The sequence below is a fragment of the Pelophylax lessonae genome (assembly GCF_965119305.1).
Source record: "Pelophylax lessonae genome assembly, chromosome: 13".
Classification (NCBI taxonomy): domain Eukaryota; kingdom Metazoa; phylum Chordata; class Amphibia; order Anura; family Ranidae; genus Pelophylax; species Pelophylax lessonae.
The window spans coordinates 139163322-139179947 of NC_138780.1; positions in this window are offsets into that span (position 1 = coordinate 139163322).

Consider the following 16626-nt stretch of genomic DNA (forward strand, 5'->3'; position numbering starts at 1 on the left):
TGTTCTTCAATATTGTTCTATCTGGGGGGGGGGTTAGTCAAGCATCACAGTAATGTGTCCTCCGGTCACCGTCTTAGGAGAGAGCCTGCTATTGACACGTGCGTACTGCAGCGTGGGAAGTTTTAATTGGGGACAGAGACGCACCTGCAAGAAAAAGATAAGTCTAGCATTAAGGACAGGTTCCTGTCTAGTAGGGACAGTCTAAAGAAGCTCCTGGACATCTTTGGAGTCTGAAAAGAAGAAGAATGCCTGAAAACAGAAAATGAACGCAGCCACCTGCAGATGGATAACATTTTCAATAAACATTGGTTTGATTTTACTTCCAGATCCTCACCTAAAATCCACCATAACCAGTAAACCTAAAGTCACATACAAAAAAGGTTCCAATATTAAAAGCAAGGTAGCCCCAAGCAGGATGAGGTCTACAATACCAAATACGATTCTGACCTTTTTTTGCACTTAATGTCCAAAACCTAAATGTTTGACTTGCAAAGATATACAGCATGGACAAAAAAATTTTCAGTTAAGGGTTGACTTTCCTGGTTTTTAACCACTTCAATACAGGGCACTTTCACAACTTTGAATTTTTGCGATATAAGTGAAAAAAGAGCGAAAATTTCGAAAAAAAAAAAAAAAACCCTACTTTTTTTAGCTTCTATTGTAAAATTTAGCAAATAGGTAATTTTTGTTAATACATTTGATGCAAAATTTATACTGCTATATATTTTTAACCCAAATTAGTGTATATTATTTAGACTGTGTTAAAGTTATTGAGTCTACAAGTTGTGGTGTTGGCATAAACTGTCAGAAGTGACTTATGCAGCTAGCTGAGGAATGAGAGAGCAGATAGGAACCACACTATGTGCTATGGATTGAGACAAGTACACACTATAGAATAATATGCTTTGTTCATTTTTGATTTCAGAGGTTTACAACCACTTTAAAGAGGAAGTAAACTCTTAACTTTTTTTTTTTTTCCCCTGCAAAGTAAATGCATAATGTGCTAATATGCAACGAAGCCCGCGTTGTCCCTGCTGCCGGCCGCATCCATCTTCGCCCATCTTCCTTCCGGGTCTGCGGACTCTGCCTGTATTACTGCCTGGAGCTGCGTGGCGTCACTCCCGCACATGCACGTCACGGCACAGGGCTCTGAAGAAACAATACGGGCGGCTGTTTCTTCAGAGCACATGCGCCGATGACGTCATCGGCTGCATGCAATGTAAATATCTCCTAAACGGTGCAAGTTTAGGAGATATTTACAGCACCTATAGGAAAGCCTTCATTTAGGCTTCCCTATAGGTAAAAGTCATTAAAGTTGGTTTACAACCACTTTATGGGGGCTGATGGTATTCCCAAGGCTCAACCACATATTTTTACCACTCGGTTACCTATATGATTGAGCCCTTAGAAAGAAAGAAACCACAAACAAAATCATCATACTTTCCCTTTATAGGGTTCATATACAAAAGGACAATCTGCCTATGTTTTCTTTATTACACCCAGCTCAGATAAGAATGTCTATTATAGTGCTGATGACTAATTGAAAAACGGAAAAAGGACCCGGTGTTATTATTGGAAGAAAGGAGGAAACGCTTGTACAAAGTACGATGTGCTGACTGTGTAAGTCAATAAAAGAGCCTATAAAATATTCATAAAATAATTTGATAGAAAGCAACTAAAAGAGTTTAACATATTGTAGAGCAGCACTTTTCCTTGGATATTTTATTACGACTTCACACACTAGAAAATGTTTTCTCACACATACCAAACACAATGCTTCATTCATATTAATGTTGTGTAATACATCTTCTGTGGCAAGCTGCAGAGACAAAATAAATTAATAAAATGACCAGGAGACAGATGTTGGATGCAGACACACATACAAAATGGAATCAATTTGTTTTGGAAAGTCAGGGGGAGGGGAATTTTATGAAACAACTTGCTCCTAATGCATCTTTAATCCTCTAATGGAAAATTTACTGTACCGGGCTGTGTTATTATCACTCCTTTAGTGCAGATTTAACTCAAAAAGTGAATGCTATGTTAAAGCTGAACTTCATGAACTTTCTTTTTTTTTTCAATTAAACTTTGGTCCAGATTGATTACATTTAATTTTTTATATCTTCCGTCTGTTCAACTGGGGATGCAGAAATTCATGCTAGTAACCTGTGCTAAATACAGTCAGCACTGGTCTCTTTTCTTTGCCTTCTATATACTGACCACTAGGGGGCGCTCACTCAAATAATGGTTGTGTTCAATGAGTACAAGGCATTTGTCTGACTAGACAAGGTGGAGAGGTGGGGTAGACAACCTGGTAAAATGATTAAATACACTTACAGGCTACTTTATTAAGTACACCTTGTTAGCACCGGGTTGGACCCACTTTTGTCTTCAGAACGGCCTTAATTCTCTGAAGCATACATTCAACAAGGTGTTGGAAACATTCCTCAGAGATTTTGGTCCATATTGACATGATAGCATCAGGAGGTTGCTTCAGATTTGTCGGCTGCACATCCATGATGCGAATCTCCCATTATACCACATCCCAAAGGTGACATGGTGCATTATCCTGCTGGAAGTCGCCATCAGAAGATGGGTACACTGTGGTCATAAAGGGAAGGACATGGTCAGCAACAATACTCAGGTAGGTTGTGGCATTTAAACGATGCTCAATTGGTACTAAGGGACCCAAAGTGTGCCAAGAAAATATCTCTCATGCCATTATACCACCACCACCAGCCTGAACCATTGTTACCATTGAAGGCAGGATGGATCCATGCTTTCATGTTGTATACATCAAATTCTGACCATACCATCTGAATTTCGCAGCTGAAATCAAGACTCATCAGACCAGGCAGCGTTTTTCCAATCTTTTATTGTCCAATTTTGGTGAGCCTGTGTAAATTGTTGCCTCAGTTTCCTGTTCTTATCTGACATCAGTGGCACTGGGTGTGATCTTCTGCTGCTGAAGCCCATCTTCTTCAAGGTTCAATGTGTTTTGCATTCAAAGATGGTATTCTGCATACCTTGGTTGTAATGAGGGGTGTTTTGAGTTACTGTTGCCTTTCTATCATCTTAAACCAGTCTGCCTATTCTCCTCTGACAACAACAAGGCAATTTTGTCCACACAATGGCCGCTCACTGGATATTTTCTCCTTTTTGGTCCATTCCCTGTAAACCCTAGAGATGGCTGTGGATGAAAATACCAGTAGATCAGCTGTTTTTTAAATACTCAGTCTAGCCTGTCTTGCACCAACAACCATGCCACGTTCAAAGTTACTTAAATCCCCTTTCTCCCACATTCTGATGCTCGGTTTGAAATTTAGCACGTTGTCTCCACTTCATCTAGATGCCTAAATGCATTGAGTTGCTGCCATGTGATTGGCTGATTGGCAATTTGTGTTACCAAGCAATTGAACAGGTGTACCTAATAAAGTGGCTGGTCAGTCTAAATTGATAATACTGACTCAAATAAGACCTAACATACACGGGAGATGCCCATATAGCACAAATAGGCCATTTACTGCAGAGTCTGTAACTTTTAGATGCTGCGTGCAAACAGCCCACTGATAGGCATGCGGGTGTGAGTGATTGGCCCCAAGATCAGACAGTGTGCGTTCGGGGTCACTCAGCCGCATGCCTGTCACATTAGGATGAGCGGCTGTGTCTGTGCAGCCATGCATCCAAATCAGGGGCTGACTGGCAACTTTCAGCCCAGGGGGCAAATACAAACCAGATGCCCATGGGGCAGCGACTCAGCCCTCCTCCCACTTCCCAGCCTCCTCCTGACCCATTCCAGGTTGAAGCTCTGCTCCAGTTACTCTGTACTCACTGGCCGAATCTGGGTTTTTGGGGGTGCGGGGTGCTGGGACAGCTCGGTCAGAGCTCTCTGGCGAAGGAGAGCCTTCAGTGGGGCATGGAACCGGCCTCTGCTCAGACACAGTTTACACCTACCATGCTGGGGGGGGGGGGGGAGAGGCTTGCGCTCTATCCTTGTCTTCAACCCACACTCAGTCAGCAGTGGGGACTTTATACTTCTCTTCACCAAGAATCCTTTAGGCATGTCTGTGGCAGAAGCAGTGCAGCCTTTTTTCAGTTCATCAGAGTGGCCCAGGGGGCAACTGCCCCCCTGCCCCCTGGCTCAGTCCTTAATCCAAATTTCTTCTCTCCTGCCGAGCTACACCTGAAGTTGGAATCTCCTGCATCTGACACTTCTAGAACCCCGGAATTGACTCTGCAAACTACACTGTCGCCATACAGTGGCATATGTATGGGTATTGCACAGGCACAGCTTTTCTGTGTTGCCCACAAATGCTGTCAAACTCCAATGAAAGTGGGCAAGGCTGGGCAAGGTATGTGGAAAAGTTGGATGTGCATCTCTGCAGAAGTATACCGTATGATTATATTACGTTTCTGCATCATGCTGTAATTCCAGATGGCTTGGCAGACGCAGTGACAATGGGATATTTGGGGAGGATTTAAAATAAGTTAAAGAACAAGGATAGAATTTTTTAAGGTTGATTGTGCAACTATACAGTACATGTGATCAGAACAAAGACCTCTATATGCATTATCTTGTGCTGCTGGATAACACAGATTTTTTTGTAGCCTGTAATTCTATTAAACCCCAAAAAAAAAAAGTAATCTAAATGAGTTCACCAATCTAAAAATGTGGTGGCGGCATTCATTTCCTGTTTTTGTCACCTTATTTCCACCTGTACCAGTGACAAATTTCCCGTCTAAGGCCCTGTTCACACCTGAGCGTTTTTCAGCTCGTAAATCGCTCATCTCTAAAGTCTCAAAACGCCCAACAAGCAAAATCCCATTCATTTCAATGGCCCCTGTTCACATATGAGTGTTTTGTCACCTGAGGTAAAACTCCTAAAGTTCAAAAAAGTACATGAGCTTCTTTTTTTGCAGGTTACACGTTTTTGTTAGATGTCAATGCCTGCCTCCAAACACCTGCAAAAAACACCTAAATAAATGACTGAAAAACGCCTGAAGAAAGCCCAAAGAAACGCCTGAAAACGATACGCTGAGGTGTGAATGGAGGGTGTCTCTACAGCGGATGGAGGAGCAAAGGAGACACCTTCGGACAGCAGCATTGTGAATCTGCAGAGTGAGTAGTGTTGGATGCATTAGTACATTTAGATAGACTTGCCTAACAATTTGAAGCTGAATTCCAGCTAACATATTTTAAGCAGTTACATCTACCATTTTTATTTCCTTTTGGGCTAACCCCTTCACTGGCTTCCCCTACCCCATCATAATATATCAATAATAATGGTTTTACATAAATGAGTAAAAGCTGACCATTGTAATCTCCCCTGTCAGTGTTTGTCTCAATCCTCTAACTGACAATTTTGCTAGACAGCTTGGTCTGTTAACCACTTGCCGACCGCCGCACGACTATCTACGTCGGCGGTCAGCCCCTCACAGGCAAGCTTGTGAGGGTCTAGGGAGCGAGCGCGCGCCGCCGGAGGCACGCTCCCGCTCCCGCGTGGTCACGGACCCCCCCGCGCGTGTGACCGGCGGACCCGATGTCCGCCAGTCACTCTGCGATCGGCGGGGGAGAGGGAGAAAGTCAGGCGGCTTGTGTAAACAAGCTGCCTGTCATTCTCCCCTGTGTATGAAGGATGATCATACGGTTCTACTATGTAGAACCGTTGATCACTCTTCATACATCTGAAGCCACAGCCAATCACAGTAGAAAGCACGCCCCTAGGGACACACATAGCCCCTCCCTTTTTAAAAAAGTTAACCCCTTCACTGCCAGTGTATTTTTACAGTAACAGTGCATATGTATAGCACTGATTACTGTAGAAATGTCACTGGTAACCCCAAAAGTGGCAAAAATGTCAGTCAAGGGTCCGATCTGTCCGCCGCAATGTCGCAGTACCGCAAAAAAAATCGCAGATCGCCGCCATTACGCGTTAAAAAAAAACAACAAAAATGACAAAAATCTTTCCCTTTGTTAGTAAACGCGATAACTTTTGCGCAAACCAATCAAAATACGCTTTTTGCGATTTTTTTTACCAAACATAGGTAGCATAAAACAAATTGGCCGAAAATGTTAAAAAATTTAGATTTTTACATTTTTTTTTGGGGGGAATCTCATATAAAAAAATTTGAAAAATATTGCTATTTTTGCAAAATTTACGCTCTTTTTTTGTTTATAGCGCGTGATCAAAAAATCGCACAGGTGATCAAATACCACCAAAAGAAAGCTCTGTTTGTGGGAAAAAAAGGACGCCAAATTCGTTTAGATACAGCGTCGCACGACCGCGCAATTGTCCGTTAAAGTCACGCAGTGCCGAATCGCAAAATACCCCCTGATCAGGAAGGGGGTAAAATCTTCCGGGGCTTAAGTGGTTAAAGGAAGTTGAAAAATAACAGACGTACTAGCTGGTTTACCAGGTGAAAATTAAATGAGAAAAGAAAACAAATGCAGCCACCCAGGCCCGGCGCGCCCGCTAGGCAAACTGGGCAGTCACCTAGGGCACTCTTCCGCCTAGGGGGCACTTCTTCCTAGCCTATGGAGGGTGCAGGCTGGCCCGGATGGATCAATCATGATGTTCACGGCTCCGCCGGCATAGTGCTGACTGTCTGTTACACACTGTGCAAGTGCAGGCCTCACGTGGACACAATCATCTCTGCTGCCTGTGTGCGCAAATTGGATTGGCCACCGCCACATCCTGCCAATCTGGATCACGAATACGATGGCCTTGCTGCCAGCAGTGTGCCAGGACAGGTGCCATGCCAGGCGTTTTTAGTCAATGTGGTGCTGAGCGCGGTGTGCCTTAAAGTGACGTCATTCCCTCCTCCAGTCCCACCCACAACAGAGCAGAAGAGCCCGCAGTCCCTGGCTGTCCCACACGATGTGGTGCTGAGTAGAGAAGGTAAGACAGGGCCAGTCGGACAAGAGATGGGGACGGAGGGATCAGTGTGTGATTATATAAATATGATATAATATAAATGATATGATGTACAATTTTATTGACAGTAAATATAAGCAGCAGTTCTGTGTGATCCCTATTCCCCAATATTATATATCAGCAGGAAAATATAATATATACAAAAGCAGCAGTCTTGTGTGATCGCCAATATTATATATCACTGATATATAATATTGGGGATCACACAAGACTGCTGCTATTGTATATAGTATATTTACTGCTAATATAATATCAGAAGTAAATATAATATATACAATAGCAGCAGTCTTGTGTGATCCCCAATATTATCTCAGCATTAAATATAATATATACAAAAGCAGCAGTCTTTTATTATAATAACAAAAGCAGCAGGCTTTTAAAATTATAATATATATTTTATATCTATATATATAAATCTATATATCTATAAATATATCTATATATAAATATATATCTATATATATTATTATTGTTATTATTATTAGGCTAGTTTCACACACTTCGTCCGTTGGACGGAGTCTGTTTTTCTCAGCGGGGGATCGATCCGCCGATCCCCCGCTGAGCAGGAGGATGACAGCTGTGTCTCAGCGCTGTGTGTGGAGACACAGCTGTCAGTTCCCCATGCATCTCTATGGGGGAAATCGGATGGGAACGGACCGTCGGTCCGGTTTCATCCGATCCCATCCGATCCGATCCACTGGACGGATGGAAAATAAGGTTTCCATCCGTCCAGATTTAACGGATTGGATCGGATCAGATGTCATCTGACATGTCTCCGCTGACATCCGGTGCCCCATAGGAATGCATGGGGGGACCGTTCAGATCCGCCAAAAAAACTGACAGGCGGATCTGAACGGTCCACCTGTGTGAAAGGGGCCTTATATTAAAAGACTGTGCTTTTGTAAAGATCTGCAAGTAGCTGGTCTTGCCTAGGGCATACAATAGTCTAGCACCAGCCCCGCAGCCACCATATTTTAAGGATTGAGTGAGAGGACTGGGAAACAAGGATTTCGGGCACAAATGTTTTTTTAAAAACAAATTATTTTATTCAAAACATATTTAAAACCAAAGAAAAATACAGGCATATAATTGTGTGTTAAGGACCAGACTAGACCCATAGATGGTCTATACTGTGGTGTATCTTAATACATACAGTTTAGAACAATGGTTTACATACATCTTAAAGTACAGAACAATTAGTAGTCATATTATTCTCAGGACTATTCACTCACGATCAGACAAAAACCACCGGCGGACACCAAAATAGACAAGGTGTCGGTCCGTGGGATCAACTGAGAGTGTGAATTAACTTCCACCATATAATATTTGACCTTTGCTCGACATGTTTCGCTTTCTTAGGAAAAAAGCTTCATCTGGAGCATATCATTTCGTTTGTCTGTGTAAAGAACGATATTGTTTAGACATGTTGCATGAAGATAACATTATTTATGATGTTTCATAATACCGTGTCCCTTATTCCACTTAGTTAAAAATATACACATATATTGCATTTAAATAGGTCCTTGTATTTTTTGTATACATGTATCAACACAATATATCATTGAGTCTTAAGTTGCGTCTAGCATCCAAGGAGGTATTCGGTTGGGGGAGATCAAGCGCCGGGGATTACCAAAAGCGAGGCATATGTGGGGACCCACCCCGTAATTACATTGTCACCAAGATATAAAAAGTGGTACATATGGTAAACAGAGGGGGGGACATACATACCTGTACAGTAATAGTCAGGCATAAATCTCAATTCCGTAGGGGAGTTTTTTAACGAAGAGGACTGTTGTGCGTTTGTGGAAAGCGCCGTATTTTGGCACCTATATGAGCATGTAGTAGTGAGGGTAATCACTCCATATTTACTAGATAGATAAGAAAAAGGAATAGATGTTTTTTAAAAGGGACCAGTTAGTATATTAGTTCTATAATTATTATTAAAAGATCGAAAAAAAGAGTATGTGCTAGCCAAGAAGGCTGGAACATTCCAGGGTGACAAAGACAAAAGGAAAAAGAAAGAAAAAATAATAATATATATATATGTATACTGCATGCATGTGAGTAGATTGCATAGACATCCACAGAGACCCAGTAGTTGTCCCAGAAAAGGGTGATTAAAGAATTCATATTGGCTTAGTAAACAGGGATAGATAATTAGACATATAATTGGAACAAGGTAACGAATCCATATATGGGAACTCTCCGTGCAGTAATGGGCCACCCATGGAGTATCCAACATCTTAATTTGTACTTTTGATATATATAAATATCCATGTGTATATAAATCCTTATACATAGGATGGAGTTAAATCTTAGGCATGGTATCAAGTTTGTACCCGAATAAACGTTTCTATAATCCAGTGAGTGTAACCCACATTGCATATGCACGGATGATTCCATCATGGAGTCAGAATGCATGCTGTATTAAACTAATAATAGCAAAAAGGAATGATGATAGGATATCATAGGATACAATAGAACAGCTCACCAGACCTGGAGAGGACGGGAGCCTAATGCATGTAGCGTGTCCCTTATAGTTGTCTAAACGCTGTATAACAGAATAAGATTAAAGTAAGTATGTGGGTCCCAACAAAAGTAAAATAAACGTTAGTGCCACATGCTAAGGGTGAAGCTGTATCACTTACTCCGTGCCGCGCTATTCCAAACTTGCACACAGTCCTCGCCGGATGGGGTAATGCCGCCATACAGGGGTGTGTGGCCATCGCCCTTAAATGGCGTGGATCCCGGGCGGTTCGTCAGCAGACGTCACCGCCCCGGCCACTCCCCCCGGAACATCGCCAGAGAGCAGGCACGGGGACACCCCGCCAACGCTCTCCACCATGTCCGAGGTGTAACTGGACCACATGAAGGCAGGAACTGCCTCCGTAGTCCATACAGGTGCCACAGGAAGTTCCGCCCGAATGGGCGGAGCCGCACTGTGGCCCGTCTGGCCGCACATATCTCGCTAGTTTTGGAGAGTCCTCAGCGCTTACCCACAACGCCCCCTCAGGATCTGTCAGCAATTACATGGAAAAGAACTAAATGCCTGTAAAGAGAACACAAATAGATAATACATATTAAAAGCATCCATATACAAATGCATATATTTAACCACATATTGTTACAGTACATGATATGTTCCTGAAAAAACAGGATAGATACATCAATCATTTTTCAAAGGTATTTCATCAATATTAGTTTGTTGTATAATATAGAAGAACAATAGGGGCATTCTACAGTGGTTGCCCTAGTGAAAGGATAGGGACAGAAAAGCCCCCTACTTAAGACACTCTCATATTTTTTCTCTCAACAACAAATGTGTATATATGCTACCACAAGTGCAAACATATATTTCCTTAAGGATATAATTTTCTTACGTCATTTAGATTTTTTTAAAAAACTGGTCATGGACATCATGATGGAATGGGAAGGATACCAGAAGATCAATGGTTGAGCATATCGAGGAGTCGTATGACAAGAGCTGACATAGGCAAAATAATAGCTCATATTAAGATTGAGATCAGTGAGGTATCGGGAGGAGGAAGAAGGTCACGCCATAGAAACCAGGCAGACATCACGACCAAAAACACCCCATATATATGTCCATTCCACATCTAGAGCGTGCATCTCCGGACACTGGGCCCACCCCCAATGGGCGAGTAAACAGTCTTCATAAAAAAGGTTTGTACGATTGGGTCTCATTCAAACCAGGTCTAGATGTGGCACTGAGACGCTCTATCCAGAGAGTTTCTCTCTGGAGAATTTTCTTGTCCCAGTTGCCACCTCGAGGATCCTGAGGGATAACCTCGAGTACATAGAATCTTGCCTTTTTTGGATTGAACCTATGGTATAGGTCGAGATGCCTGCTCACGGGCGTAACCATTCTTCCCCCTGCCGACACGTACACATGATCCTTCATCCTCTGGCGGAGTTCTCTTATAGTTTTACCTATGTAGAACATACCACAGGTACAGTGCATTATGTACACAACTCCTCGAGTGCTACAATCAGCCCGGAATTTGGGACTAAAAGTTTCACCGTTAGGCAAGACATACTGAGTTTTCTCCTCTATCCAGGGACAAAGAGCGCATTGGTGGCATTTATAAGTACCCCTACGTGTTGTTGTATTATTCCTAATAGGTTGGTAGTGGCTGGTTGTTAACTGGTCCCGCAGGGACCTTGTTCTCCTAAATACGATTTGGGGATATTCCGCCACATATTTGTTGATAACTGGATCATCACGAAGGAGATGCCAATTACGCTCAAGAATCCCTCTCAAAACATTTTCATGGGCAGAGTATTTAGTTATGAATTTAACTGTCGGCTGTGTATTCGGAGGTTTGGCTCTAAAGATGAGACTATTCCTATTTTGAGCAAAAGCTTTGTTGAAAGCTGCTCTCAATGTTCGTTTACTGTATCCCCGGGCTGTTAAGCGTTCTCTCAACAAGTTGGCCTGGATTTTGAAGTCCCTATCAGATGTGCAATTGCACCGTAGGCGTATATATTGGGCGTATGGAATACTACGTATGAGTGCTCCTGGATGTGCACTGGACGCATGTAGTATTACATTTCCTGACGTCTCTTTTCTGTACAGATTGGTCGTGAGGTGTCCATCTGTATGTTTCGACACCGTCAAGTCAAGGAAATTTACACTCGAGTTATCAATTATAGAAGTTAGCTTTAAATTAAAGCTGTTAATATTCAGTTGAGTAATGAATTTCTCTAGTGATGATCTTGAACCTGTCCAGACCACAAAAATGTCGTCTATATAACGAAACCATATAGCTACATGTGAAAAGAAATGAGATAAACTTTCATCAGATGTTATTTGTCGCTCCCACCCCCCCAGGTACAGGTTAGCGTAGGCCGGGGCACAACAAGTGCCCATGGCCACGCCCTGCACCTGGAGGTAGTGGGACCCATTGAATGTAAACCAATTATGTTTCAAAATAAAAAATAAAAGTTCAAGTATGAAATCACAGAATGGCCAGGTGTGATGATCTTGTTCATATAAGAAGGTGCATATCGTCCCGACGCCCTGCTCGTGAGGGATACTGGAGTATAGCGCCTCCACATCCAGAGTCACGAGCAGGGCGTCGGGAGGAACCACCATATCTTCGATCATCCTTAAGAACTCGAGTGTATCCTTGACATATGACGGTAGCCGCACTACATGTGGTAGTAAATAATAATCAACCAAACGACTAGCATTTTCGGTCAGGTTTCCAATGCCCGATACAATAGGCCTACCTGGGGGAGATGTTAAATTTTTGTGCGTTTTTGGAAGTGAGTAGAACGTCGCCTGTCTGGGAAATTTGTTATTAAGATAATTGTAACAGTCCTCATCTATAAGAGCCCTTTGATAGGCCTTTCCAATTATGTCCAAATACCTTGATTTGAATTCTGTTGTGACTGATAGGGAGATCTTTTTGTACCATGTGCGATTTGAGAGGATGTCGAGACACATTCTCTCATATCCTTCCCGAGTCATAAGTACTAGGTTACCACCCTTATCTGAGGGTTTTATAACCAAGTCTGTATGATTTCTTAATCTGTTCAGCGTTTGAAGTTGTTGTTTCGAAAGATTATTCCGTGTTGGATTTAGTTCACAATTTTTTATCTCGCCTACCACTGTGGTTAGAAACGCTAATAAATTAGAGTTTGTAGTCAAGTCAGGGAAGCTATTAGATTTTGGTTTGAAGGAAGTCTTTTTTGAGGTATTTGTTTGAGTACCTTGACTAGGGGATTGAGAAACCGTAGTGTCATTCTCCTCCAATAATAAAATTAAATCTCGCAAAACGCGGAACTCTTGCATAGTATAATGTTTTATTTTTTCCGAAATCTCTTTGTCTTGTACATTACGTTGTCTTTCCGGGTCGTATATATATTTATATGTCAGGTTTCTTATGAACATATAGATGTCCTTTATGGTCTCATACCTGTCCATGGGAGCTGATGGACAGAATGTGAGGCCCAATTCGAGGACTTCTTGTTCCTGAGGAGAGAGGTGATAGGGAGTTAAATTTATAATCGATAATTTCAAGTGGGAGGGTTACTTCTATAATTAATAACTCGAGTGTAAATTTCCTTGACTTGACGGTGTCGAAACATACAGATGGACACCTCACGACCAATCTGTACAGAAAAGAGACGTCAGGAAATGTAATACTACATGCGTCCAGTGCACATCCAGGAGCACTCATACGTAGTATTCCATACGCCCAATATATACGCCTACGGTGCAATTGCACATCTGATAGGGACTTCAAAATCCAGGCCAACTTGTTGAGAGAACGCTTAACAGCCCGGGGATACAGTAAACGAACATTGAGAGCAGCTTTCAACAAAGCTTTTGCTCAAAATAGGAATAGTCTCATCTTTAGAGCCAAACCTCCGAATACACAGCCGACAGTTAAATTCATAACTAAATACTCTGCCCATGAAAATGTTTTGAGAGGGATTCTTGAGCGTAATTGGCATCTCCTTCGTGATGATCCAGTTATCAACAAATATGTGGCGGAATATCCCCAAATCGTATTTAGGAGAACAAGGTCCCTGCGGGACCAGTTAACAACCAGCCACTACCAACCTATTAGGAATAATACAACAACACGTAGGGGTACTTATAAATGCCACCAATGCGCTCTTTGTCCCTGGATAGAGGAGAAAACTCAGTATGTCTTGCCTAACGGTGAAACTTTTAGTCCCAAATTCCGGGCTGATTGTAGCACTCGAGGAGTTGTGTACATAATGCACTGTACCTGTGGTATGTTCTACATAGGTAAAACTATAAGAGAACTCCGCCAGAGGATGAAGGATCATGTGTACGTGTCGGCAGGGGGAAGAATGGTTACGCCCGTGAGCAGGCATCTCGACCTATACCATAGGTTCAATCCAAAAAAGGCAAGATTCTATGTACTCGAGGTTATCCCTCAGGATCCTCGAGGTGGCAACTGGGACAAGAAAATTCTCCAGAGAGAAACTCTCTGGATAGAGCGTCTCAGTGCCACATCTAGACCTGGTTTGAATGAGACCCAATCGTACAAACCTTTTTTATGAAGACTGTTTACTCGCCCATTGGGGGTGGGCCCAGTGTCCGGAGATGCACGCTCTAGATGTGGAATGGACATATATATGGGGTGTTTTTGGTCGTGATGTCTGCCTGGTTTCTATGGCGTGACCTTCTTCCTCCTCCCGATACCTCACTGATCTCAATCTTAATATGAGCTATTATTTTGCCTATGTCAGCTCTTGTCATACGACTCCTCGATATGCTCAACCATTGATCTTCTGGTATCCTTCCCATTCCATCATGATGTCCATGACCAGTTTTTTAAAAAAATCTAAATGACGTAAGAAAATTATATCCTTAAGGAAATATATGTTTGCACTTGTGGTAGCATATATACACATTTGTTGTTGAGAGAAAAAATATGAGAGTGTCTTAAGTAGGGGGCTTTTCTGTCCCTATCCTTTCACTAGGGCAACCACTGTAGAATGCCCCTATTGTTCCTCTATATTATACAACAAACTAATATTGATGAAATACCTTTGAAAAATGATTGATGTATCTATCCTGTTTTTTCAGGAACATATCATGTACTGTAACAATATGTGGTTAAATATATGCATTTGTATATGGATGCTTTTAATATGTATTATCTATTTGTGTTCTCTTTACAGGCATTTAGTTCTTTTCCATGTAATTGCTGACAGATCCTGAGGGGGCGTTGTGGGTAAGCGCTGAGGACTCTCCAAAACTAGCGAGATATGTGCGGCCAGACGGGCCACAGTGCGGCTCCGCCCATTCGGGCGGAACTTCCTGTGGCACCTGTATGGACTACGGAGGCAGTTCCTGCCTTCATGTGGTCCAGTTACACCTCGGACATGGTGGAGAGCGTTGGCGGGGTGTCCCCGTGCCTGCTCTCTGGCGATGTTCCGGGGGGAGTGGCCGGGGCGGTGACGTCTGCTGACGAACCGCCCGGGATCCACGCCATTTAAGGGCGATGGCCACACACCCCTGTATGGCGGCATTACCCCATCCGGCGAGGACTGTGTGCAAGTTTGGAATAGCGCGGCACGGAGTAAGTGATACAGCTTCACCCTTAGCATGTGGCACTAACGTTTATTTTACTTTTGTTGGGACCCACATACTTACTTTAATCTTATTCTGTTATACAGCGTTTAGACAACTATAAGGGACACGCTACATGCATTAGGCTCCCGTCCTCTCCAGGTCTGGTGAGCTGTTCTATTGTATCCTATGATATCCTATCATCATTCCTTTTTGCTATTATTAGTTTAATACAGCATGCATTCTGACTCCATGATGGAATCATCCGTGCATATGCAATGTGGGTTACACTCACTGGATTATAGAAACGTTTATTCGGGTACAAACTTGATACCATGCCTAAGATTTAACTCCATCCTATGTATAAGGATTTATATACACATGGATATTTATATATATCAAAAGTACAAATTAAGATGTTGGATACTCCATGGGTGGCCCATTACTGCACGGAGAGTTCCCATATATGGATTCGTTACCTTGTTCCAATTATATGTCTAATTATCTATCCCTGTTTACTAAGCCAATATGAATTCTTTAATCACCCTTTTCTGGGACAACTACTGGGTCTCTGTGGATGTCTATGCAATCTACTCACATGCATGCAGTATACATATATATATATATTATTATTTTTTCTTTCTTTTTCCTTTTGTCTTTGTCACCCTGGAATGTTCCAGCCTTCTTGGCTAGCACATACTCTTTTTTTCGATCTTTTAATAATAATTATAGAACTAATATACTAACTGGTCCCTTTTAAAAAACATCTATTCCTTTTTCTTATCTATCTAGTAAATATGGAGTGATTACCCTCACTACTACATGCTCATATAGGTGCCAAAATACGGCGCTTTCCACAAACGCACAACAGTCCTCTTCGTTAAAAAACTCCCCTACGGAATTGAGATTTATGCCTGACTATTACTGTACAGGTATGTATGTCCCCCCCTCTGTTTACCATATGTACCACTTTTTATATCTTGGTGACAATGTAATTACGGGGTGGGTCCCCACATATGCCTCGCTTTTGGTAATCCCCGGCGCTTGATCTCCCCCAACCGAATACCTCCTTGGATGCTAGACGCAACTTAAGACTCAATGATATATTGTGTTGATACATGTATACAAAAAATACAAGGACCTATTTAAATGCAATATATGTGTATATTTTTAACTAAGTGGAATAAGGGACACGGTATTATGAAACATCATAAATAATGTTATCTTCATGCAACATGTCTAAACAATATCGTTCTTTACACAGACAAACGAAATGATATGCTCCAGATGAAGCTTTTTTCCTAAGAAAGCGAAACATGTCGAGCAAAGGTCAAATATTATATGGTGGAAGTTAATTCACACTCTCAGTTGATCCCACGGACCGACACCTTGTCTATTTTGGTGTCCGCCGGTGGTTTTTGTCTGATCGTGAGTGAATAGTCCTGAGAATAATATGACTACTAATTGTTCTGTACTTTAAGATGTATGTAAACCATTGTTCTAAACTGTATGTATTAAGATACACCAGAGTATAGACCATCTATGGGTCTAGTCTGGTCCTTAACACACAATTATATGCCTGTATTTTTCTTTGGTTTTAAATATGTTTTGAAT